The sequence below is a fragment of the Felis catus genome, chromosome C1, assembly GCF_018350175.1.
Source record: "Felis catus isolate Fca126 chromosome C1, F.catus_Fca126_mat1.0, whole genome shotgun sequence".
In the NCBI taxonomy this organism is placed as follows: domain Eukaryota; kingdom Metazoa; phylum Chordata; class Mammalia; order Carnivora; family Felidae; genus Felis; species Felis catus.
Window position 1 is genome coordinate 17,100,602 of NC_058375.1, and position 26,626 is coordinate 17,127,227.

At 40.1% G+C, this 26,626-nt stretch overlaps 1 protein-coding gene across 9 annotated transcripts in view; it reads right to left on the reverse strand.

Annotated features, from left to right (window-relative positions):
- The window catches only part of LUZP1 (leucine zipper protein 1), a 105,349-nt gene that overhangs the window by 44,179 nt on the left and 34,544 nt on the right, over positions 1 to 26,626 (reverse strand). The window contains exon 2 of one of the 9 annotated variants that reach the window (XM_045035275.1): positions 9,737 to 9,897. The exons of 7 other annotated variants lie outside the window; for them this stretch is intronic. The gene's annotated coding sequence lies outside the window, so the exon portion shown is untranslated. Of the gene's footprint in view, positions 1 to 9,732; positions 9,898 to 26,626 lie in introns of all 9 variants that reach the window. One more of the 9 variants, XM_045035276.1, reaches the window with a different exon arrangement.

A 26,626-nucleotide genomic window follows, 5' to 3' on the forward strand; every position in this document is an offset into this window, starting at 1 on the left:
CGCCTGGGTGGCTCAGTCAGTTAAGCGTCCAACTTCGACTCAGGTCAGGATCTCGCAGTTCGTGAATTCGACCCCCGCGTTGGGCTCTGTGCTGATGGCTCAGACCTGAAGCCTGTTTCAGATTCTGTGTCTCCCTCTCTTTGCCCCTTCCCCACTCATGCTCTGTCTCTCAAAAATGAATAAACATTAAAAAAAAAATTAAAACAAAACAAAAACCAGAAACAATAAACTCTCCCTTGATCTCACACCTCCTTCCAGTTAGTCTAGCCCCAAAGTCTCTGCTTCTCTTCTCTTCACAGCAAAACCTCTCCGAGTACTCCACACGTTTTATTTCCATACCTCTAATGCTCAGTCACTCCAATCAGCCTTCTATCCTCAACACTCCACAAAAACTGTTCATCAGGGTCAAAGGCCTCAATACTGACAAATTCTGTGGTCACTTCCCTATCCTCCAAATGGCATTTAACGCAAATAACCACTCCTTCTCCATCAAAACACTTTCTCCCTTGGTTCCAGGACATCATACTTTCCTCATCATCCTACTCCACAGGTCATCTTCAGTCTGCTCCACCTTCTCCTCTACATGACCAGAGATAGTCCCAGGACCTCTTTTCTTTATCTGCACCCTCCCTTCTTTGGGCAATCTCATCTAGTCCCATGACTCAATATCAATGACTTCCAAATTTTCATCTCCAGCACTGACAATTCCAGAAGCATTTCCGACGGCCTACCGGACATCTCTACCTGGATGTCTAATCGATATCACATATCCATATATTCCCATATTGTTGATTGTATTGACCTCCCACCCGTCTTTCTCCCAAACTCATTCCTCCTCACATCTTCCCCTATTTACACTATCACCATTCACCCAACTGACCAGGCCAAACACCTAACCATGCTGAATGTGTCTTTCCCCCACACCGAACATGAAATCCATCAGCAGGTCCTATCAACTCCAACTTCCAAATTTTCTTGAACCTGTCCCTCTGCTCTCTACATCCCCGTTAAGCACCCTAGTCCAAGATACTGGACTCTCTCTCACCCTACCTACTGTAATAGCCTCCTTAAGCCTCCCTGCTACCAACTGTCCCCTATGAGTACCACTCTCCAAACAGCAGCAAATTTCTAAAAACTTAATCAGATCAAGACTCTATTCTGCTTAAAAACAACACAACAAAATACCTCTAACAGCTTTCCCTTCCACTTAGAATACTTTAAAGTCCTCACCAGAGTCTACTAGGCCCTGCATGATCTGGCCCCTTACCTACCTCTCTGACCTCATCTCCTACCAGGTCCCCTTCCTCACTTCCTGTTTCTTGCACACACTGCATTCATTCTGGCCTTAGGGCTTTTGCACTAGCTGTTCCCTCTTTCCTCTGTACAGCTGGCTCCTTTCAGTCATTGAAGGGTCAGCTTAAGTTTTATCACCTCTGTAAAGACTTGGCCAGATAATATTAAGTAGCTCTCAACCTCTAACATATCACCCTAGTTTATGTGCACCTTAACACTTAACCCCATCTGGTATTTTGTTTACTTACTTACTGTTTATCTCCTCCTCCCCACCTCTACCCCCACCTTCTGTCTACCTCATCACTATATCCCTAGGGAATTCTGTACCCTAGAATGGTGCCTGGCTGACAATAAATAGATGGGTCTGTAGCACAGGGGAGCAATCCAGGCTGGATACATAAATTTATGAGTCATGTGCATAGAGGTGTGGTTACTAAAGCCAATGGGGTGGATGAGATCACCCAGGGAGAGTGTCTAGTATGACCAGGGAGGAGGGCCTGCGAGAGTAGTACATTTAATAGCTGTAGAACGGAGGATGAACCTGCAGAAACAGCAGAGAAGTAGGAGAAAGAACAAGACAGTGTTATATCACTTGAGCCAAGACAAGAGAGTATTTCTAGAAGGAGTGGTCAACAGCATCAACTTCACCGAGAAAATGAATTTGAAAAGTCTGTTGAATTCAGCTTCATGAAGGACATCAGTGACTTTACTGAAGTGTACAGTGAAATGACAGGGCAGAAGCCAGCCTAGGACAGGCTAAGAGGAGGGAGGCAGTAAATACAGACATCTTGTTTAGATTCGAGAGGATGCAGGGTTGAGGATGAGCTGTTTAGTCTGTTTCTGTTTAAAGGGGGCACCATCCTCACACTGCCACATGTACAAGCGGCAGGTCCTGGCAGCCGCAAGTCACCCAAGGGCTTCAAACCTTTTTATTCAGCTAAGAATTCCGTTCCCCTTGGACCGATTCCTAAACGTCCAGAGTATCAATCTGGAAGTCTTTTTTCAAACACAGATCTCATCTTCACTACAACGGAAGATAAAAATGTACACTTTCCCTTGGTGTGTCAGGAACAGAACACGTGGCTTTTTATACCAGAGGGCCTGGGTTTAGAAAGTTTTCTCTGCCATTTTAATTCCAAGGCTCATTCTGGGGGAGTCATCCTTATTTCTACCCCCAGCAAGAAGTTTCTTTCCATTTTACAGCCTCTAGAGAACTTCCCATTGTCTCTGTTCCACACTCCTTCTCCACCCTGCCTGCTGCCCAGGCAACATACCACAATGGGAGGAGTACACATGGTCTCAGAAGCCAGGGAATCTTGGTTTCCTCTATACTTCAGTCACACAGCAGTCCGGGTGATTAAACTTCACGATCTCAATTTCTTCAAGTGTACACAGAGACTATAATATCTAAACTTCATGGGACTGATGTAAAGGACTATATGGAAATACAGATTCAGTATAAGCAGATAAGGCCTGGCATAATGTGTTCTATAAATGTTAATCCAATTTTCTTCTTCTCACCATTCTGATAAAGCATTGTATCCCCTGTGTGTTTTTATTTAGTTTCTCTTTCCTTCTAAGTGTACTTGGAAGACCTTGGGAAAGGAACCCTGAGAAATTTACTTGCCCAGTTCCAGCAGAAATAATTTTAAAGGGGGGCGCCTGGGTGGCGCAGTCGGTTAAGCGTCCGACTTCAGCCAGGTCACGATCTCGCGGTCCGGGAGTTCGAGCCCCGCGTCAGGCTCTGGGCTGATGGCTCAGAGCCTGGAGCCTGTTTCCGATTCTGTGTCTCCCTCTCTCTCTGCCCCTACCCGTTCATGCTCTGTCTCTCTCTGTCCCAAAAATAAATAAAAACGTTGAAAAAAAATGTTTTTTTTAAATAAAAAAAAAGAAATAATTTTAAAGAAGTACCAGGAGAGGTGGGTGAGGCCAGAGGTGTTGCTGGGCAGCATGTGAAAGGGCAGGGAGGATGCCCCTGGGCAGAAGACATCAGCAGGCTCTCTGCCAGGTTCTCTGCATCTCCCCACCACCAACCCTTGTCCAAGTTCCTTCTTATAGCCCTGGATGTGCCTCTTTATCTCATCTGCTCAGAAAGCCATGCTTGCCAACAAGTCTCAAGTCAGTGTCTTCAGTATTAAAAACAAACAAAACAAACAGCACACACACTCAGAGCACACATACTGAGCAGAACACAGGGCAATGAAATCCTGAGACCCAGTCCTGTCTCTCTAATTTACTGGTTCTGTGATCCTTAATAGATATTATAATTCTCTGAGTAGAAGTTTCCTCATTTGTAAAACAGAGATAACAATATATCCAGACTCCAAGGCTGTAAGGACCAAATGAAATAATATATGTGAAAGTACTTTGTATATTATAAAACATGGTTATTGTTATATTACAGGTACACAGAGCAGCTGCAGAATCTACCTTTGGCCAGCTGAGGTGTGTTACTGAGAAAGTCCACATTCTTGGAGTAGTCTGTTCTATGATCTAAGGCTACCTGTTTCCAACTTAAGTGCTCCAATCTCTAGCCGCTAAAAAAGTTATATTCTAATTTCACTTGATTCTCTTATCTTAGCAAGAACTCAAACTTCTCTGACTAAATGGCTCCATGTCTCCAAATGGTAAAGACCACTGGCCCTGATGCTAAGGGCCCTTTTTGACTCTAACATTCTAAGATTCTCCATCCTTTGCTCCCAAAGTACTTTGTCCATATCTCTACTTGCACAATTCCCAGTCTACTTTGCATTATAACTTTGTTTTGTATCATCCCCTAAGGAGAGAGCAAAAGGCTGTCTTACCGAGTTTGATATTCTCCATAGCACTTAACATGGAGCTCTGTACACAGAGCTTTGTGCGCCAAACAATATTGGCCAATTGACTCAACGCTAATTTCTAATTTTTTGCACTTATTGTCCATCCCACACAATAACTATAAACTCTTATTCTTCTATGCTTTTTTTGTACCTCCATAGGCCTGGCACAGTGTGAAACACATAGTTAATTTTTTTTTTTTTATTTTTTTTTTCAACGTTTATTTATTTTTGGGACAGAGAGAGACAGAGCATGGACGGGGGAGGGGCAGAGAGAGGGAGACACAGAATCGGACACAGGCTCCAGGCTCTGAGCCATCAGCCCAGAGCCTGACGCAGGGCTCGAACTCCAGGACCGCAAGATCGTGACCTGGCTGAAGTCGGACGCTTAACCAACTGCGCCACCCAGGCGCCCCAGTTTTTTTTTTTTTTTTTTAAAGACCAGTGACTGGTTTATTTCTTGGTCAAGGTTTGAAAAAGCCCAATCAACCTATCCTACCTATGATTTTTAACAACTGGCTCTGGTTATTGACATATATAAACATGACATTTATCAGAGTGTCACAAAAGGAAAGTGCATAATGGAGTTATTACACAGATGGAGGGAAATGAAATGCGTGAGTTGAGGGGCCTTGTTCTCCCCAGTGGCACCAAAAATATGGTAAAAAGGCAAATATATTGATAGTCAGCAGACCTGGACTCTAGAGTTTATCTCTAGAAGATGGGCAGTCTTCTAAAATGGCTCCCAAAGATCTCCACCCCCTAGTGTCCATGTTCTATGTGGGCTCTTCCCCTTGAGTTTGGTCTGGGCCTCAAGACTGGTGTCTAACAGTGAGAACATAGGCAAGAATTATGAGATGTCATTTCTGAGATTAGCTTATAAAAGACTGAATTCCTTCTTACTGGCTCTTTCTCTCTTTTGCCATCTCTTGCTTGCTTTGATGAAGCTAGCTGCTGTGCTACAGAAGCCCATATGGCAAGGAACTAAAGGTGGCCTCCATCTACCAACCAGTAAGGAATGGAGGCCCTCAGTCTAACTGCCCACAAGGACCTGAATCCTGCCAACAACTGAGTGAACTTCAAACCCTTCTTCGGTCACACCTTGATGGCTGACATCTTGATTACAGCTAAGAGCCTGAAGCAGGAGACCCAGCTAAAGCCATGCCTGGCTTCCTATCCCACAGAAACTGTGATATAATAAATGTATATTGTTTTATGCTGCTAAATTCTGTTATGCAGCAACATATAACTACCATACCCTGTATGTTTAAAAAAAAAAAAAAGGAGGGGATATGGAGAGATTCTAAGATTAAAAGATTCTTAAAAAAGATATAACCAGGGGCGCCTGGGTGGCTCAATCGGTTGAGCGTCCAACTTCAGCTCAGGTCATGAACTCACCTTCTGTGAGCTCAGGTTCCACGTCGGGCTCTGTGCTGACAGCTCAGAGCCTGGAGCCTGTTTCAGATTCTGTGTCTCCCTCTCTCTCTGCCCCTCCCCCGTTCATGCTCTGTCTCTCTGCCTCTGAAAAATGAATAAACCTTAAAAAAAAAAATTAAAAAAAAAAAGATACAACCAACCAGCCACAATGTATGGATCTTAACTGGATCCTAATTCAGACTAACTGTAAGAAGCAAAACAGAATCATTGATGAGAAAATGAAAATTTGACTGACTAGATATTTAATGGTATTAAAGAATTCTGGTTTTTTATGTGATATTAAAATTATAGTTTTTTTAATTGTAAGAAGTCCTTAACTTTTAGAGATACATAATGAAATGCTTACAACAGATGAAATGATATAATGTCTGGAATTTGCTTCAAAATAATACAGAATGGGGTTAAGTGGGTAGGGTATAGATGAAACAAGACTGGCCATGATTTCATAACTATTGAAACTGGGAGTGGATACATGGGAGCCCTCATGAAGTTTCCTTTTGTATACATTTTAAATTTTCTCTAACAAAAAAAAACTAAGAAAGGGAAGAAGGGTAGGTAGAATCCTAAAGTCCAAGGGCCCCTCTAGTTCTCACAATCTAACTACACTACAGCCACTCTGACCTCCCCTAGGTTTTCTGCACTGGATATACCATTTCAGTCCATGCCAGTGACCAACATTATCAACTCTCCCACAAAAATTCTGTCGAGCACTTAGATCTGATAAGTTACTTAAAGTAAGATTATTTAGACAATTTGGCCCTTATAGGTAAAGAGGGTGGAGTGAAATGGTAGCTAATTGCTAGAAGGTGCTTGGCACAAACTAGAAGGAATCACCATAGGTCTTCCTGGTGTGGGAAACCATCCCCTATTGCACTTTATTGTGGCCTGCCTTTGGACACCCCAGCCTCCCAACTTGATAGGTATTTTAACATTTCCTCCCTGTGCTGTGTACAGACTTAATTTCTTACCTCTTAAAGTTTTCTTTAATTAAGCTTTAAGTATCTTAATTGCTGTGAATGATCTATTTTCCAATTTCCCACTGTGTTCAGCTAATTAAAAAACAAAAAAAAAACAAACACACACACAAAACTCATGGTCAATAGTTCTGCAAGAAAGTAACTTCAACAGGAAAGAAATCATATCTGCTTTTTCTTGTCAGAGTCTCTGATTCTTAGATTAGAGAATCAACCTTTGAAGTTCCTACTAAACAAGAAAATTCACACAACAAAGTGAAACTGGGATAGACAAAAGAGAACTTCGTGACTAGTTCCCACACTCTTTCTCTGGGCACACCACCACTGCTACTACCATATCCCAGTTCTATTGTATAAGAGGTCCACGCTCTAATCTGTTATGATAGCTTCAATCACTCATACTATATTTATATTCTAGCCCCTACCTTTCACTCTCTCTTTAAAAGAACAGTCCTAAGATTTACACTCCTGGAGGTTTTCAACGCTAATTATTGGAAAAACCTAGGAGCTTTCAAAAATACCATTTATCTGATAAATGACTGAATTTCTACAATGAGTCAATGATATGAAAAAGTGGGAGCAAGGGAAGGACTTGAAATACAAAGAAACTTAGGAAACATAACAACTTAATGTACTGTATGGGTTCTGGTCAGATCCTTACCCTAACAAAGTAACTGCAAAGACATTTTTTAGACAATCAAGGAAATCTGATTATGATCCTATCTAGATGTTATTAAGGTTTTGTTAATTTTCTTAAATTTGATAATAGCATTATGGTTATGTGAGAAAATGTATTTAAAGATGCATAAAAAAGTGTGTAGGTATAAAATGATATGATTTCTGGGATTTGGTTTAAAATTCTTCAACACATTAAAAAGAACTGAAGGAAATGTAGCAAAATCTTGAAAATTACTGAATATAAATATATGTAGGTTCACTGTATTAGCCTCTCTCCTTTTGTGAATGTTTGAATTTTTTTTCTTTTTTTATTTATTTTTGAGACAGAGCATGAATGAGGGAGGGGCGGAGAGAGAGGGAAACACAGAATCTGAAACAGGCTCCAGGCTCTGAGCTGTCAGCCCAGAGCCCAACGCGGGGCTCGAACTCATGGACTGTGAGATCATGACCTGAGCCAAAGTCGGACGCTTAACCAACTGAGCCACTCAGGCGCCCCGAAATTTTTCATAATAAAAAAAATTTTAATACTACCACCTAGTACAACCAAACTCTAGCAATATCTACCAGAGCTAAACATATGACCCAGAATCTTATTCCTAGGTATACACCCAAGAGAAATGAGTGCATATGTTCACCAAAAGATATACATAAGACTAAGAGTGTCCATGGCAGCTTTGTCATATAGCCAAAACTGGTAAGATCCCAAATGTCCATCAACAGTAGAATAAATAACTGTGATACATCCAAACAATGAACCATTACATACTGCTACATACAACATGGATGAATATCCAGACACAATGTTAAACAAAAGCAGCCAGACCCAAAATAGTTCATGCAGCTGAGGCTATTTATGTTCTATTACATGCAACTCAAAAATAGACAAAACTTATCAATGGAGATAGAAGTCAGAATAACTAGTTACTTGGGTAGCCAGTACCGATGAGGAAGAAGCACGAGGGAGCCTTCTGGAATTCTGGAAATGTTCTCTATCTTGACCTGATGCATATCTTGATGTGAGTAGTCTTTACATGACAGCATACATACATAAAAATTCATTGAGTATTTTACTGAAAAATCTGGATAATTTACTGTAGCTATATCTCAATAATGAACAAATAATGGGAGTAAAAATCAGAATCCTAGGTATCAGTATTTTATAAAAGCTCTGTAAGCAATTCTAATGTGCAGCCAATACAAAGAACCATTCTACCTCAGCAAGCTCAAAGTTAAGCCTCCCAAGTCTTCCTACTTCCAGTTCAATAGTACCTGTGAGATAAGGTAATAAGAACTGAAGCTTGAAAAGATGGTGGAGCAGAGAGGAGGGAGAGAGTTATCCCTTTGAAACGAGTAGGAATCTAGGGCAAGGGAGGAAAAGTTGAGGTCAGTGCTGATGGAGCTAAGAACAAAGCTGCAAAAGACTGAATATGACAACTCATTTTAATTCTAGCTTTACCACCAACGAGCTATGGGTATGACCTTAGTCAAACTGCTTTATCTCTCCAGGCCTCCCTATGATCTCGTACAGCTTTTAAACAAAGTCTGGAGAAGAAGGTGAGAGGAATCAAGTAAGAACAGGCCCTTTTAAAAGACCGTAGGTTTCCCTCTAACACAGACAGCACTTACCATCCTGTATTGTAATTATCTACTTCTTTATATCCCCCCACCAAACTGTGAGCTCTTAAAAGGCCAAGATTATGTATTTCATCTCCAAATCCAAGCACATGAATAGAACTTGGCACACAGTAATAGTTCGGTAAATGTTCAATGGCTACATAGCTGAACACTATGAGGAGTGCTTCTATTTATATTCTTATAAGTATAGGTATGTATACATAAAAAAGAACAATCCATCTCCCACATGTATACCTTTAAATAACATTGAGTAATATTATTTTCTTTACTAACACCAACTAAAAGAAGTCCAGATTCCAGGATGCCCAAAATCATCAGAAAGGCTCCCCAAAGATGTCCTGCCAGAGGCCTCAAAAGTCCATGGCTCCTCCTCCCTAAATAATATAATGAATAATAATATCTAATGCTTACACATTATTTCATACTTCAAATCACTTTCACTCCCATCCACTCAATTCTCACAACTCTATGAGGAGATACTATCAAACCCATTTTAAAATGTGAGGAAACGGAGGCTCGTATTTTAAATAATTTGCTACTCTAAGGCAAGCTGAAAGCTTCTAAAGAAAGGCTTTCGTAGGCAGCCCCTTTCTTCAGCACCCAGGAGAAACATCACCAGTTCTATTCCCCCAGCCTCCCCAAATAAGATGGATCCATCAGTTCACTAGCTGCTTTTATTAAGCTAACTACCTCTTGGGTTTTCCTTGTACCCATGAGACTCAGTTACACAGATTACTTTTATTATGTTTTAAGCAAAAAATAAGACCAGCACAGGGAGAAAAATCCCAAGACTACAGAAACCCACACTCAAAAGTTGCTGTTTAACCTCTTTGTGTATAAAGCTAAAAAGAAACAAGACTAAAACTTGCTCCAACAAGCAAGCTCTAAACCCTACTTACTGACCAGAGAACTCTGCAGCACTCAGGGTATTCGTTATGCACAGATGATTCAGTCTGTACTTGCTTCAGTATTTTCTTCAATAATTTGTACTATCATTTTCTCCACACCACTGTAAATTCTTACAAAGGCAAAGGTCATATCTTCCAGTTAGGAAGGTCCAGCTCCTATAAAAAAGTACATAGTACCCCAAATCACACCACTAAACATGTTTTTCTGTCCTAGTAATTGATATAAAGTCTTTCCCAAAATTAAAAATTAAAATACTTTAATTAACAAGTTGACATTCTTCAACAGAACAACACATATAGAATCTAGAGTCTCTAAGAAACAAAGATCAAAGGGCACTTGGCACCACAGTAATGCCAGGCACACATTTTAGTGGAAACTAAATCAAAGTGTGCTGAATAATGTTAACTAGGAGCTTAACATTCATTAAAACTCAAGGACCAAGGACAAAGAAAGATGGGCACAGAACACAGAGTTAATTGGAAAAATAGCAAATCAGATTCTAAGGCAGTTCCACCCAAGGTCATGCTGGGGTCCCACAAGGGAACACTCTGGATTTAAGCACCAGAGACCTAGAGCCCCAGTGCATGCATCAGAACAGGGGCCTAGCACACAGGTTCTTTCGCCTTGAGGAGCATCTCAAACAGCAGCAGCTGGCCCCCTCCCCCCAATTACCCTCCACTCACATGCCCTGAGGCCCTGCAGGCCATAGGACTGTTGGAGTTAAGCCAGACAGAACTAAAAGTTGGAGGAAATTAGCATGTCACCTGACACTTTTCTGGCATAGCCTAAACTGATTAGTTTAAGTTACAAACATGACTGCAAGATTCCACTATGCTGGTGAGACTACTCTTTTTCTGCAACTAAAAATAACCTATTTATCAAACTTGAGCATTCCTCAAGTTTTTTCTGCCCTGTCAGCAACCCAAACTTCCATTTCCTCAACTCCTTCATCTTCATCTAGAGTGTTTTCTTGGATCAAGTCTCCTCACCTCTCCAACCTTCCCAACTCCTCACCCTAATCCCGTGAACACAGCATAAGAGACCTAAACTCCTTTCTCCTAACTCAAACTTTTAGTTTCTTTCCAGTTACAAACATTTACAAAGGTTAGAGGCTCCTGCCTTGTGTAAAGCCACAACTAGAAGATGGGTTGAGCTGCAGCAAATAATAATGAAAAGCAACGAAAAAATGAAGGACAAGACAGGGCATGATCAGGAAGTCAGCTAAAGGCTTTTCATTCAGGCAGGAATGGAGGGAACCCCACCCACTGAGAAGAATAACGCACGAAGGTGAATGGTTTCCAGTAAAGAGCCAGACTGTATCTGGCCTTATCTCCTTACAACACAGCCATCAAGCCTGCTCTGGGACAGAATCGTACCCAATGAGTTCTGAGTAACCTACAAGAATCATTAAGCTGTCCTGGGGTTGCAGTGACATTTTCAGGGGGAACAAACTCCCATCATTTAAGCCAAACAAGCCAAGCTTCAAGTGCAGATTTTCTGGTCCCACAGAGCTGAGGGGCTCAAATCATTCCACCAGGAGTGGGAGTTCTAAGGAAGCTAGAAACCGTGTCCTCAGTAGCTCTCCCACCTGTTGGGTCCTGAGGTAAGCGGGCACACCTTTTCCAAAGGTGGAAACTATGTGGACTTTGAACTTCCTTATAGCCCCTTGTTCTCTGCAACAGCATCAAGAGAAGGCCACAATACTATGCCACCCTACACAGACTGAACAAAGCATCTGTTATTCCACAACAGTTACTTGAGATACACATTTATATATTCTCCACAGATCCAACTTTAAAGTCTTCTTTCACTCTTATTTTTAACCTTTCACATTCTCTTTAAAAATAAAAACAAAAACAAAACTCACTTATCTATAGAATCCAGACTCTCAGAAATATTCCTCCTGAAAAAGAAAAATTAGCCTGAGACTACGCAAGGTACACTGTGGTAAAGTTCCAATGCAGCATCTATACTGTGTCAGAGCAAACTGAAGCTGTGGCCCTTCATCAGAGCATCAGAACCTTTCAGGATTCATGAAATCAAAGAATATCAGAGCTAAAAAGATCTTTGAGGATCAATAATCCAGCCTTTCATTTTAAAGATGGGGAAAATAAGATCCAAAGAGAGGAAAATGGAGGCTTGGAGCAAAACTGGACCTAAAAGCTAGGTGTCCAGAATCCCAACTCAAACCTCTTAAGCCACACCATTCCTCTTCATAAGACTGAGTTTATGGAAGTCCAGGAGCTAAAGAAAGGGAGGGAAAGGAAAATGAATACATGGTTCCAAGCAGAGATCAACTCCGTGAACTCTCCTCCTCCTCTGTTGCTTTGTAGTGTGCCTCAGGGGCTGTTTCTGTTCCTCCATATGCCTTAATTTTAGGAGCTTTTCTATTTTGAGAGAAAGAGAGAGAGAGAGAGAGAGAGAGAGAGAGAGAGAGAGAGAGAGAACACAGAGGAGGGACTGAGGGAGAGAATCTCAAGCAGCCTCCATGCCCAGGCAGAGTCTGACACGGTGCTGGATCTCACGACCATGAGATCATGACCTAAGCCAAAATCAAGAGTAGGATGCTTAACAGACTGAGCAACCCAGGTGCCCCTCAAAAGCTTTTCTCTTGAACGTTACATAATTTTTACTATGAAGCAAGATATAAATTCCCACTCACACCTTAACCAGGCCTCCCAATCACGGGTCAGGCAAAGTCAAAAACAACCAACTGCTAAGATAAAATGACTACAAGAACCCTTAAGCAGAAAGATAACAACCCTTGGGGGAAGGGATATGTTTTAAAAAGATGACTCAACTGGATGACCCTAATGAAGGAAACTACATTACTAGACTTCATATTCTAGTGTCTAGTATCTAGGTCTTGGAGAAAATCTCAATTATCTGAATCTTGGTTTAATAGTAAAATAAAAAAATAAAGACTTTCATTCATTCTAAGGCCCTTTCAAGTTCTAAAAGGCTCAATCTCTTTGCAAGAGGCCCCTAATAAAGGAAGACACTAGCCATGATAGTACCCAAAAGGCAAGGTACAAAAGTCATAAGTTTGGCCACCAGCCTGGCCCTGGCAAATAGGCTTCCTAGCTACTCTAGCCTTCCCATAACCTGACAGTGAACATCAATGGTACCACTAAAATTAAACATGGGGGAAAGAGTGCATACTGGCTTTAACAGTGTGCCCACTAGAATGTTGGCTGTGACGCCTTTAAGGATCTGGTCTGACCATCTACAGATGGTTTAAATCTGCCACTACTGATTGTTTCCATCCTCTCCAGTGAAATCAAACTGAATATTTATTGTCTACCACTAAATATACTAAACACTTTCTCATTATCTTCATTCTCTATTTTTTCTTTGATTTAGCATTTTGCATGTTAAAAGACCTATTAAAAAATTTAAAAATCTAGTCACAAGTAAATAACTAGACGTTTCAATTAGTAGAAAACCAAAAAAAAAAGAAAAAACCAATTGAGCATAAGCAAGCTTTTTCTATAGCATCTAAGTCTACATAGCCAATGCCACATTCTTTCAGAGACTGCTCCTTCCCAGAGATGTGGCTGATGGTGAAAATGCCATATAATATAAGCAGAGAAGACCAGAATTTGGTTTTCTGCTGACTCATCAACAACACATCTTAATATAAAGGCTACAGGGGCGCCTGGGTGGCTCAGTCGGTTGGGCGGCCGACTTCGGCCCAGGTCATGATCTCGCAGTCCATGAGTTCAAGCCCCGTGTCGGGCTCTGTGCTGACAGCTCGGAGCCTGGAGCCTGTTTCGGATTCTGTGTCTCCCTCTCTCTGACCCTCCCCCGTTCATGCTTTGTCTCTCTCTGTCTCAAAAATAAATAAACGCTAAAAAAAATATATATATATAGAGAGAGAGAGAGAGAGAGGCTCCAGTATATCAGAGATTAAAGACAACAACTGAACTGATGCAAGAGGAAATGCAAGCTCCAATGTAAATTATGAAAAGTAATGAATTTTAAATAAGCAAGTACTTGCCTGCCCAACCCACTAAGCCTGGGATAAAGACGATTTCTATCAACAAGATTACAAACAGTAATTTTCAAACCTCATTATGGATATGGAATTACTTGTTCAAACTGCAGATTCCCAGGCACCATCCTTGAATATTCTCATTAACTGGATCTGTTGTGGAGTCCATAGATTTGCATTTGTATTCTGATACAGAAGGTCCAAAGACTATGCTTCTTAAAAAACCATGATGAAAAAGGACATTGTTAGGTCTCCAGGACACCTAAATGTACATTTTCTGGGTGGTGTAACCTACAGTATGTGTTCCAAAGATGCCAGGTCAATTCCCTCCCATACTGAGAATCAATGGGCTGATTTCAAGCACTTTACTTTTTTTTTTTTTTTAAATGTTTTTATTTATTTTTGAGACAGAGACAGAGCATGAACAGGGGAAGGGCAGAGAGAGAGGGAGACACAGAATCAGAAGCAGGCTCCAGGTTCTGAGCTGTCAGCACAGAGCCTGACGCGGGGCTCAAACTCACGGACTGTGAGATCATGACCTGAGCTGAAGTTGGACGCCCAACTGACTGAGCCACCCAGGCGGCCCCCCTTTTTTTTTTAATGTTTTTCAAGCACTTTAAACTAGGTAATCCTCCCTTCCACCTCCTAAAGCAACTTTTTTTTTAACAATGCTTTTTTTTAATCTTTTTTTTTTAATTTACATCCAAATTAGTTAGCTTTTTTTTTTTTTTTTTAATTTTTTTTTTTAACGTTTTATTTATTTTTGAGACAGGGAGAGACAGAGCATGAACCGGGGAGGATCAGAGAGAGGGAGACACAGAATCCAAAACAGGCTCCAGGCTCTGAGCTGTCAGCACAGAGCCCGACGCGGGGCTCGAACTCACAGACCGCGAGATCATGACCTGGGCCGAAGTCAGCTGCTTAACCGACTGAGCCACCCAGGCACCCCTCCAAATTAGTTAGCTTTTAGTGCAACAATGATTTCAGGACTGGATTCCTTAGTGCCCCTTACCCATTTAGCCCATCCCCCCTCCCACATCCCCTCCAGTAACCCTCAGTTTGTTCTCCATATTTATGAGTTTCTTCTGTTTTGTCCCCCTCCTTGTTTTTATATTATTTTTGTTTCCCTTCCCTTATGTTCATCTGTTTTGTCTCTTAAAGTCCTCATATGAGTGAAGTCATATGATATTTGTCTTTCTCTGACTAATTTCACTTAGCATAATACCCTCCAGTTCCATCCACGTAATTGCAAATGGCAAGATTTCATTCTTTTTGATTGCCGAGTAATACTCCATTGTGTGTGTGTGTGTGTGTGTGTGTGTGTGTGTGTGTGTGTGTGTATATATACACACATATCCCACATCTTTTTTATCCATTCATCCGTCGATGGACATTTGGGTTCTTTCCATACTTTGGCTATTGTTGATAGTGCTGCTGTAAACACGGGGGTGCATGTTTCCCTTCGAAACAGCACACCTGTATCCCGTGGATAAATGCCTAGTAGTGCAATTGCTGGGTCGTAGGGTAGTTCTATTTTTAGTTTTTCAAGGAACCTCCAGACTGTTTTCCAGAGTGGCTGCACCAGCTTGCATTCCCATAAAGCAACTTTTGAAGTCAGTGCTACCTCCACTTCTCATACCAAAGACTCTTCTAAAGGTTACTCAAACACACTGGTTGGGCTCCTTTTCTTGCATGGTCACTCAGTGGTTTCATTCTGGGCTGTGTTATTATTACGTCTCAGAAAAGTCTTCCATTCCATTCTATCTAAAGTGAGATCCTCTCTAAAAATAAGCATCCCTTCCTTAACTTAGTTCTTGCTTCTCCTGATTTATTTCTCTTCATGGTACTTAACATTACCTGAGATTCATTATATTTTATATTTACTTACACTCTCCCCTACTAGAACATGAGCTCTATTAGAAAAGGGGCTTTCCTGGGACACCTGGGTCGTTCAGTTTAAGCGTCTGACTTCGGCTCAGGTCATGATCTCACAGTCTGTGGGTTCAAGCCTCACATTGGGCTCTGTGCTGACAGCTCAGAGCCTGGAGCCTGCTTCAGATTCTGTGTCTCCCTCTTTCTCTGCTTCTCCCCCCAGTTGTGCTCTGTCTCTCTTTCTCTCTCCCAAAAATAAACAAACACTGAAAAATAATTTTTAAAAAGGGGAGGGGACTTCCCAACACTAACACTATATTCCTAGCACCCAGAACATATCTGGTACATAGCAGGTGCTTAATAAATGTTTACAAATTAATAAAGCACCATTTCAGAAAACAAAATAAGTTCTCAGTCTTTCATTCCATTCAGTTTGCCTAGCATATGCACTGTCACCAGTGTCATCCTTTAGATGACTACATCATTCAGGAAGCTGAATCTAGGTGCCAACTCAGAGAGGTTCCGTACCACATGATTTTGACTCCCCTATGATAACATGAGATTTTTTTTCCCCCTAACTGAACTGCAATACAGGTTTAAAGGTCCAGCCCACAGATGTTTCCAAATGACTTATACTCCACAGGAATGACTTGGCTTCTACTATGTGAGAAGTTAAATGCAATGCTGGCAAACACCAGTGTGAGAGCTGCAAGTTTCAACAAAAGCAGAACATACTACATTGGCAGCCAAAAATCCCTTCACCCGATTCTGCATTAGGTCAGCCAAACACTTCCTGTCAAGACGCAGCTAACTCTCACCACATACATCTGTCAATTCATTCGCTTAGGGGCAATGACTTATAAAACACATACTATACTAAGTGCTTCATATACGTCACCCTAATCTTTAAAACAATCCTACAAAATAGGTATTATTATCCCCATTTTATAGATTAGGAATTTGAAGCTCCAAGGAGTTAAATAATTTGCAACTAATAAATACATAGCACACTGGGATCTGAATTCAGGTCTACCTGACTTCAAATTCTTGCTCTTTTTTCATTTTAACACTTTCATTCCTAAGGCTCCCCCCATCTCCCATCCCCTGCACTAAGCCTGGCACAACATTTGATAAATGTTTCCTGAATTCATAATAGTTAAATAGGATATGTTAACTCTAACTCAAACTCAAGAAGCTGCCTAAGAACAAATTCTTCAGTCCAACTTTAGTGTAAAAAAAAAAAAAAAAGTTCATTCAACTCCCTTTGAATAATAAGTAATGGAAAACATAGCTTTTCCAGTTTAAAAAATTTTTGAGGTTATTCCAAAATGGAACCTATCAAAACATAATTCATTACTATGGAAATCTGGATATAAAGCAAGTGAAATCACAGAAGCAGTGTTGTTTAGTACATTAGGAGGACATGAAGTAAAATCTGAGTTCAAGTTTCAGCTATAAAAGAGCCACCCAACAGTGGTGCACTAAAATTTGAATGTGATAATGCTTATAAAAATACTTCATAAAGTATAAAGCATTATACAGAGATAATTATTAGTGTAATGTGAACCTTGATAGCAGAATAAAAATCTGATATAAGATGCCATCTATAAGGCCAGCATTATTAAAAGTTCCACTACATGTAGGAGCACTAAACTCCAACTAGTCCTAAACTTTAAGAAAAGAAGGATATGACCTAGAGAGTACTATGCTAAGTAAGTCAGAGAAAGACAAATACCATGTGATTTCACTTATATATGGAATCCAAAAAATAAAACAAACGACAAAAAGTGAAACAGATTCATAAATACAGACAACAAACTAGTGATTGGTTAACAGAGGGGAGAAGGGTGGGAAAATAGGTGAAGTTATAAAATAAACTTCCTCCAAAATCTATAAAGAACCTATCAAACTCAACACCCAAAAAAACAATAATCCAGTGAAGAAAAGGGCAAAAGACATGAATAGACACTTCTCCAAAGACAACATCCAGATGGCCAACTGACACATGAAAAAATGCTCAACATCACTCATCATCAGGGAAATACAAATCAAAACCACCATGAGCTATGCTCTTACACCTGTCAGAATGGCTAACATTAACAACTCAGGCAACAACAGATATTGGCGAGGATGCAGAGAAAGAGGATTTCCTTTACACTGCTGATGGGAATGCAAACTGGTGCAGCCACTCTGGAAGGAGGTTCCTCAAAAAAATTAAAAATAAAATTACCCTATGACCCAGCAATTACACTACTAGGTATCCTATCCAAGGGATTCTGGTGTGCTGTTTCAAAGGGGCATATGCACCCCAATGTTTACAGCAGCACTATCAATAATAGCCAAAGTATGGAAAGAGTCCAAATGTCTATCGACAGAAGAATGGATAAAGAAGATGTGGTGTGTGTATACACACACACGCACACACGCGCACACACACACACACACACGCACACACACACGCACACACACACACACACAATGAAGTAGTATTCGGCAGTCAGAAAGAATGAAATCTTGCCATTTGCAGTTACAAGGATGGAACTAGAGGGTATTATGCTAAGCGAAGTTAGAGAAAGACAAGTATCATATGACTTTACTCATTTGAGGAATTTAAGACACAAAACAGATGAACATAAGGGAAGGGAAGAAAAAATAATATAAAAACAGGGGAGGGGGAAAAAAACATAAGAGACTCTTAAATATAGAGAACAAACAGAAGGTTACAGGAGGGGTTGTGGGAGGGGAGATGGGCTAAATAGGTAAAGGGCATTAAGGAATCTACTCCTGAAATCACTGTTGCACAATATGCTAACTTGGATGGAAATTAAAAAATAAATAATTTTTTTAAAAAAAGGAAAGGATGTGGCTTACCCATTATTAATCTTTTTATGTATTAAGTCCTATTTATCCAACTGCATTATTAAGTCTCTCAATGGCAGAGAACTGGGATATAAACATCAATATGTTGTTTTGTTTTGAGAAGAACCATGAATGATCCCACCATAAGGTATAGAGGGGAGAGGGAAGGGAATCCTGGGTTCCTCTATATCCAGATAATTCCTTCCTTTCGTGCTAAGGCACTTACCCATTCGGATAAGTCAGATCTATAAACCAGGGTGATTAAAACAAGAATCCAGATGATTTCTTCCAGCTATAAAAGCTCTGACTCTTAGGGACAGCCAATAAACACTATCAGCATAAACCTATATGGCTTAGTCCTCCATAAGCTAAATAGAAAATAAGCAGAATGCAGAAAAAAACTCTCAATAATCTTAAATAAAAGACTACATGACATGAGTCCTAATTAACACAATAAAGTATTTATCAATGACATTGATGAGATTGTAAGAAATGATCAAATCTTTCTTAAACCAGTGTGGTTTGGGTAGGTGAAACAGAGAGTGAGTTAATTAGTTAAGGAGCTACTGGGATTGTATGTGTAGGTAGTTGCATTTTAAGTAATGATCAAAATAAGAAAATCTCACCAGTAAAGCTCACATTCTCTTACTTTCAACCTTTAAACATAAGTGACCACTGCCTTATCAAAATCCAGATTATAAAGATGACGAGATTTAGAATCTTGCAACACATTCTAAATCAGCATAGCCTTTCTTATAGTTTCAACATTTTCCCCCAATCCATCTCTCTATAACAAAATCCTCCAACTACTCAGCACCTACTAGTGATACAACTCCCACCCCATCAAACTTTCCCAAGGAAGGAAGATCACTTAGAAGAATTTGTTTTCGGGACACCTGGGTGGCTCAGTCAGTTAAGCATCCAACTCTTGATTTTGGTTTCAGGTCATAATCTCATGATTTGTGAGATCAAGCCCCTCATCAGGCTCTGTGCCGACAGCACGGGGCCTGCTTGGGATTCTCTCTCTCCCTCTCTCTCTGCCCTTCCACTGCTCATGCTCGCTCTCCCCCTCTCCCTCTTTCTCTCTCAAAAATAAATAAATAAACTTAAAGAAAAAAAGAATGTGTTTTCCTTGTCTACTATGTTTTCTGCATGTTTCTGTATCTGCATACAAACCATGTGCCAGAATCACAATTTCACATCTGCAAGTGATCAATGCTGTTAGAATTTCAAATACAATGCACATAATAGCAATAAGTATTAGTTGATTAACAGATTCAGAATACCAGAGACAAATGCACAAATAAGAATATATGAGGAGCACCCATTACAACTACAGACTAAAGTCTAAATTCCTCAGATTGTCACTCAAGGCCCAGGCATGTCAGCCATTATCTTTTTCTTTCCCCAGACAGACAGACCTACTCATTATTTCCTGAGGACAAATTCCTTCATGCAATACCTTTGCCTGGACATCTCCCTGCCCGGAATGGCTGCCATCTCTTCCATCTCATCAAATCTGTTCAAGAAACAATTCAATGTCATGTCCTCTTCAGTGGAACTCTTCCATACCCACCTACTCATTAATTCTTCCCCTCTTCGGGCGCCTGGATGGCTCAGTCAGTTAAGTGTCTGACTCTTGATTTCGGCTCAGGTCATGATCTCACGGTTTGTGAGTTGGAGCCCTGCATCAGGCTCTGCGCTGATAGCATGGAGCCTGCTTGGGATTCTCATTCTCTCTCTCTCTCTCTCTCTCTCTCTCTCTCTCTCTCTCTCTCTCCCTCCCTCCCTCCCTCCCTCCCTCCCTCCCTACCTCTCTGCCCCCTGCTCTCTCTCTCAAAAATAAACATTAAAAAAAAAAAAATTCTTCCCTTCTTGAACTGCCATCTAGCATATAAGCATGTACTACCAAGATGGAGGTAGTGTTCTCTTATCCAATACACTCATTTTTTTGTGTGTTTAGACGATATTACTCCAACTATTATGTAAAAGTCCTTAGGGTTAGTATAGATTTGTCTTTCCTTTATACTCCCACCAGTACTATGTTATGAATATAACAGTTATTCAGTAAAGACCTGTTTAAGGAAAAAAGCAAGAGGAAAGGAGAGGGGAGTAGCCTCAGGATACACCAAGTTATAGTTAAAACTGAGCTCTTTACCAATGATCTGAATCCTTCAGACATTTGATGGAGTACAGTTTGTATTTCTCAATGGTTTCCAATCACTTAAAATAAATAAAAACCTTACACAACTTGGTCACTGCCTTCCTGTCCTGCTTCATCTCCTGTCATATTCTTCTGCCACTCTCTCTGATCCTTCTCACTCTGCTCCTCCATACATATTGGCCTCCTTGAGTCCTCACAACAGCCAGCTCATCAAAACCTTAGGATCTGTGGGGGTGCCTGGGTGGCTCAGTCAGTTGAGCACCCAAATTCAGCTCAGGTCATGATCTCACAGCTTGTGAGTTCGAGCCCCACGTTGGGCTCTGTGCTGACAGCTCGGAGCCTGGAGCCTCCTTCAGATTCTGTGTCTCCCTCTCTCTCTGCCCCTAGCCCACTTGCATTTCATTGGTCAATAAAATTAAGTCATCTGATTGTAGGGGAGGAGGTTCAGGGCTTCTTTAGCTTATAGTGGAGTGTTGGAACTTTCAGGATATCCATGCACATGATAAATTGAAAACATAAGAAATTAGAATGATGCCTAGCCTAGTGCCTGGCTTATAGTAGCTACTTAATATTTGTTGAATTTATTAAAGTTGTAATTGGAAGTGTGTGTCAGAAGATTATAACTGAACATTGATTTCAGTGCATTTCAGTATATTTAGTCTGTTAGGTGTTGTGGGAGATGAAATAGGAAACAGTATTTATGCTCTTGTGGAGGACTATAGTATTAGGTGAGAGGAAACAAACACTTTTTTGGGGTAATATTTATGGACTATTTTCTGTATGCCGGGTAGTATTCTCGGCATTGGGATACAGTGCTCAACAACACTGACAAAATTCTTGCCTGCGTGGAGCTTACATGCTAGTCAAGAGAGACCACATATCAGCATATCAACAGAATGATTTCAGATAGAGAAAATAGAAGTTTGATACAGTAGGTAGTAATAGGAAGTGAAGAGTATAGCTTTAGCTAGCATTGTCAGGGGAAGCATTTGTGAGGAAGTGACACTGAACTTGACAAGTCGTGAGGAGATAATAGCTATGGGAAGATCTGGGGGAAGGCAGAGGAAACTACAAGTACAGAGATCCTAAGGTTTATTAAAAAAAATTTTTTTTTAAATGTTTATTTATTTTTGAGAGAGAAAGTGCAGCTACCTGCAGAGCACCATATAAACTTATAGTTATTTCTGTATCACAAACCACACAAAGCACTTCACTGCTCAACTGTATGTCCATCTCTCATCTATTACCATTCTTCAAGAGAGTATTTCTGAAAAAACAACTATAAAAGACAATCTTGAGAAATCTGGAAACATGTGAATATGAACTGATATATTAAGAACATAATTTTTCTGGTGTGATATAACAATATGGTAGTTATCTAGTAGAGTGCCTTTATTCTAGGGGGTTACATGTCTGCAGGTTTTCAAACAGTTAAGAAAAAATGGATACGTATATATAGATATACATATAAACTACATAAGTACAATAAGGCAAAAAGTTCACAATTACTGAATCCAGCTACAAGGTGTTTTAGTTTTCTTCAGTAAGTTTCAAAATTTTTCATAAGAAGGTAGTAGGGGAAATGTCCCTCTTAAAAAATTAAATACATACATTTTTCTAAGCTGTAACTACTTGGTTTTCAGCACAGCCTTTAACATATAATTAGGCAAAAATTGATCCAGACAATACTATAGGATCCACAAATTGAAACAGTAAAGCAGAAGAAATATTGATAACACGGGTAAGGAACAGATAAAACTAGCCATGGTAAAGACGACTTCCAGTCCGGAATAGGCCAGGTCCTTTCTTAAGCAGACTTGGGCTCAGAAGAAGACACCATATTTTGGAACCCTGCTTCTAGAGGGCAGCTGTTCAGTGCAACACATGCAGACCCAATCTTTCAGCCTCACACTCCCAGGGAGAGAGTCTACAATGGGAAACTAAACTACAGAGCACAGTAACAATATATATTAATAGGGCTTTCTAAATAAGCTCAGGAGTACTATTCTAAAAATATAATTTGCTTTTTTATTGCTATTGTTAAGTAGATGTTAAGAACTATACCAACACCACCAATGTAATAACTGATTCAGGCAAGGATCATCAGTGTATGCTAAAAAAACATCTGGTAGGAGAATAAGATATTCACAATGTCTCAAACTCACCCCACAGATTACTTACAAAGGGGAGTAAGTACCTTTTTAATGAAGAGGTGAAATTTTACCATCAACAATAATGGAGCAGACTAACATCATATGTCTCTCAATATGATACAAGGAGAACTTCACAGCGTTTACCCTATATCTAAGCATGAGAGAACAATTAAACAAATCCAACTTATAGGACATTACAACTGGCCTAGACTCTTCAAAAGAGAAAGTGTTATTAAAGACACGCACATACACAAAGAGTAGAGATTTTCTAGGTAAGGGATCTTCAAACTAAAGTTTTACTGGAGTACAGCCATACCCATTCATTTACACACTATCTATGGGTGCTTTCCTCTTAAAGAAATAGTATGGCCCACAAAGCCAAAAAATATTTACTATGTGGTCCTTTACAGAAAAAAATTTGCCAATCCCTGCTCTAGATTAAAAGGGACACGTGGACCAAATGTAACAAGAAATCCTTGAAGTGGATTCTAAAAGGGAGGGGAAGCTATAAAGAACACTTCTGAAACAACTGGGATATCTGAACATGAACTAACATTAAACACTGGTGTATCAATGTTGAACGCAGAATTATATAGGGGTACAGATTATGATGTTTGCAACTTGCTTTCAAAAGTTTCAGAAAAACAAATTGAACAAATGGAAAAAGCAAATATGACTTAAATATTAATCATGAACCTGGGCCAGTAGTTCTCAAACTTTTTGATCTCAGGACTCCTTTGCACTCTTAAAAATTACTGAAAGGGAGGCCTAGGTGGCTCAGTCTGTTGAGCATCTGACTCTTGATTGTGGCTTGAATCATGATCCCAAGGTTGTGAGACTGAGCCCCGCACTGGGCTCCGTGCTCAGCATGGGATTCTCTCTCTCCCTCTGCCCCTCTCCCTTGCTCTCTTGTGCTCTCTCCAAAATAAAAATAAAAATAAAAAAATTACTGAAGACCCCCAAAGGCCTTTTGTGTGTATGAGTTATATCTATCTGTATTCGCCATATAAGAAAACAGAGAAAATTTTAAAATGTATTAATTTTCAAATTATATAAACTCATTATAGGTTACCCTAAGTAACATATTTTTATGAAAAGTAATTCTCCAAAACCAAAAACTTTAATGAGAAGAGTGGCATTGGTTTTTGCACTTTGGCAAATCTCTTTAACATCTGTTGTTGCAGTACCATACCTGCTTCTGCGTCCATGCATTATAACATTGTATTTTGTTTGAAGTATGAGAAGAAAATACAACTTTACACAATATGCACTTGAAAAAGGAATGTCTTAATAGCCTTTTAAGAGGATTAGAGATATTCTTATATGATACCATATAAGATACCACCATAACTTGACAAGTAGTAGTTTCTCACAGGTCAGTTGTAAGGTGGAATCTGAAGCCACATCAATTTTTCATACTCTGTTATATTAAAATCCATTGGTCTATTTTGCACTGTGAATAGATCTTTACCCAAGTGTGATTTTATAAAATCATGCCTTGATAATTTGGCAAATACTAGTTCACTAAGTTAACAGGCAGATCTTCTTAAATACTGACACATTCCATTATATAATCTCAAAAATTCACTATCGTTACTATTGCCACCAAACTCCAAACTCGTCAAAAAAGACTTGAGTATTGGGAAGTTGACAAGCTCATAGTGAAAGATGTAAGTAACACAAAATTCTAACTTTTGCTTTAAAGTCTGAGTTTTATCACTGGCAATAGATATTGTCAGTTGTTTTCCCTGAAGTGACAAACTTAATTTCATTCATTTCCAAAAAATGTCTCCCAAATACCCAAAACTGAGTAACCAGTGTGTCACTCATTCTTTCAAGTAAAAATGATGTCATGAAAGAAGAGGTTAGTTTAGTTGCAACTCAAACAATAAACCAGTGTTTATCCTCAAATAAACGCTATATCCTGATATGCAGAAATATTTCATAGAACTCCCCATTTCATCAAATGGAACACTAAAAAGATGTGTATTCAAGAATCGAAATTTAAGGGGCGCCTGGGTGGCTCAGTCGGTTAAGCGCCGACTTCAGCTCAGGTCATGATCTCACGGTCTATGAGTTCGAGCCCCGCATCGGGCTCTGGGCTGATGGCTCAGAGCCTGGAGCCTGCTTCCGATTCTGTGTCTCCCTCTCTCTCTGCCCCTCCCCATTCATGCTGTCTCTCTCTGTCTCAAAAATAAATAAACGTTAAAAAAATATTTAAAAAAAAAGAATCAAAATTTAATAAAATTAGTAACTTTTACTGCTTCAAGGACTTTTTTTTTTTTAGATTTTATTTTTCACTAATCTCTGCACCCAACATGGAGCTCAAACTTACAATTCTGAGATCAAGAGTCGCATTTCTACTGACTGAACCAGCCAGGTGCCCCAAGGACATTCTCAAATGAAACTAGAAATTTTGTTTTACTGCAAGTGTGCTGCAAACAATTATTACTAATACAGTTTGATACCACTACCTTGATTTGTGCTAAGACACCAACAGCACAATTGACTGCTTTTGCATCATCAATACAAACGTCACCAGAGTGAAATAGGCAAATGATAACTTAGAATTATTATTATGAATATAGTTCTAACCTTGCAGATTCCCTTAAAAGGTCTTGGGGACCCCCAGGGATATATAAATAACCCTTTGAGAACCACCGATGTAGTGAAAGGTATATGAGTGTTCATAATACTATTCACACAATCGTTTAGGTTTACAAATTTTCAAAAACAATAATTGAAGAGGAAAAGAAAGAAACCATAAAAAATTCTTTTTTTTTTTTAATGTTTATTTATTTTTGAGACAGAGAGAGACAGAGCATGAATGGGGGAGGGGCAGAGAGAGAGGGAGACAGAATCCGAAGCAGGCTCCAGGCTCTGAGCCATCAGCCCAGAGCCCGACGTGGGGCTCGAACTCACAGACCATGAGATCGTGACCTGAGCTGAAGTCAGACACTTAACCGGCTGAGCCACCCAGGCGCCCCAATTCTCAACTCTTTTAAAGAGCGAGAGAAAACTCCTTCCCCAATATTAATAAATAGGTGGCACAGCAATGTCCTTTTGAAAAACAAAGAACAGTATGGAAATCAGCTGTCCAATGAAGGCCCAATACAAAAACTCAACTCCCTTGGGTTTATCTCAACAAGAATCCATGTAACAAGGAACTATCAACAACAAAACAAATACAGATCCATAGCCCCTTGTTTTCGGCTAAATATATTTTGGAAGTCATAATTTTTTTTTTAATTTGGAAAGATAATAGGGACTAGGACAATACCCAGTAGGCAAACACATCAATTATTTCCACAATTTAAAGACAGAAATAATCATGGGGTGCCTGGCTGGCTCAGTTAGTACACCATGTGACTCTTGATCTCAGGGTTGTGAGTTTAAGCCCCACACTGGGCACTACGGGCAGAGTTTACTTTAAAAAAAAAAACATATATTGGGGCACCTGGGTGGCTCAGTCGGTTAAGCATCCAACTCTTGGTTTCGGCTAAGGTCATGATCTCACAGTTCATGAATTCAAGCCCCTCTGTGTTGACAGCACAGAGCCTGCTTGGGATTCTCTCTCTCCTCTCTGCCCCTTCCCCATCCTCAAAATACATAAACATACACCCCCCACCCCCAACACACACACATTATAAATAGCCTCACTTTAGAGGCGCCTGGGTGGCTCAGTTAAGTGTCCAACTTCAGCTCAGGTCATGGTCTCGCGGTTTGTGGGTTCGAGCCCCGCATCGGGCTCTGTGCTGACAGCTCGGAGCCTGGAGCCTGCTTCAGATTCTGTGTCTCCCCCTCTCTCTGCCATCACCCCCATGCTCATGCTCTGTCTCTCT